The sequence below is a fragment of the Lampris incognitus genome, chromosome 11 (genome assembly GCF_029633865.1).
Source record: "Lampris incognitus isolate fLamInc1 chromosome 11, fLamInc1.hap2, whole genome shotgun sequence".
In the NCBI taxonomy this organism is placed as follows: domain Eukaryota; kingdom Metazoa; phylum Chordata; class Actinopteri; order Lampriformes; family Lampridae; genus Lampris; species Lampris incognitus.
In genome coordinates this window covers 27,558,880-27,560,185 of record NC_079221.1, presented here as the reverse complement: position 1 = coordinate 27,560,185, position 1,306 = coordinate 27,558,880, and positions in this window count along the sequence as shown.

Sequence of the window (1,306 nt, the reverse complement as noted above, 5' to 3'; positions counted from 1 at the left end):
CGGTGTAGGAAATCTTCAATTTCTTAGCAATTTCTCGCATGGAATAGCCTTCATTTCTAAGAACAAGAATAGACTGTCGAGTTTCAGATGAAGTTCTCTTTTTCTGGCCATTTTGAGCGTTTAATTGACCCCACAAATGTGATGCTCCAGAAACTCAATCTGCTCAAAGAAGTGCCCATCCAACCAATCCAACTTGTGGGAGCTGCTTCTGGAAGCGTGGGGTGCAATTTCTCCAGATTACATCAACAAATTAACAGCTAGAATGCCAAAGGTCTGCAATGCTGTAATTGCTGCAAATGGAGGATTCTTTGACGAAAGCAAAGTTTGATGTAAAAAAAATCTTATTTCAAATACAAATCATTATTTCTAACCTTGTCAATGTCTTGACTCTATTTTCTATTCATTTCACAACATATGGTGGTGAATAAGTGTGACTTTTCATGGAAAACACAAAATTGTTTGGGTGATCCCAAACTTTTGAACGGTAGTGTATATATATATATGCATTGAGCACAAAACAAGCTTGTTCTGCCATTTAACAACTTTGAGCTATAAAAAAATACATCTTTGCTCCTGAATTGTTGAGCTCTTTTTTCTACATCAAAGGTTTCATTGCAACATTCTGTGGACATATATACTATATATACATTTTTTTTTTAAAAATATATTCTCCAAATTCCAATACAAGTGCTATGTGATCTCTGCAGCTGCACTTTCTTAACAATAGAACCTCGAAGTTTGAGCCAGTCTTTTTCTTTTTTTAGATCAGTGATTATTAAGCAGTACTGAAAGGAGGTCATAGTGTTAAAATTGAGAAACAGTCACATTAATTATGCATCTACAAATGTTAGCACTGGATGTTTTCACAAACCCACCTTATGAGACTGAGCACCAACCTAGCAGCGCTATGTTAATTCTTTCCTAGTGTCTTTAACTAATCCCCATTCGTATTCTGACAATTGAGAAAAATTACACTTGACTAGCAGAGACACACCCTTTTAAGACATCAGTCTGGTATGTCTGTCAATCAATCTGAAAAGGAAGCTTTGGTAACCCTATAATTTATGGGCCATTAATTATGTAGTAATTGTGAAGGCGGCGAGGGGAGGTGGCGAGTATTGGGCCAGATGTCCTACTTGCCAAAAGGAATGTGAAGCGGTGCAGTGGCTTCTTGCTTCCTGGTGTAGTGATCGCCGAGGGTCCATCAGGACCTTAGCATATGGCTGCTCCTACGTAAAAATGTCTGCAGCAGCACCTTCTCGTGCTACCTCCTGTTTTCACAAAGTCTGCTGCGGGGGCGACCGGG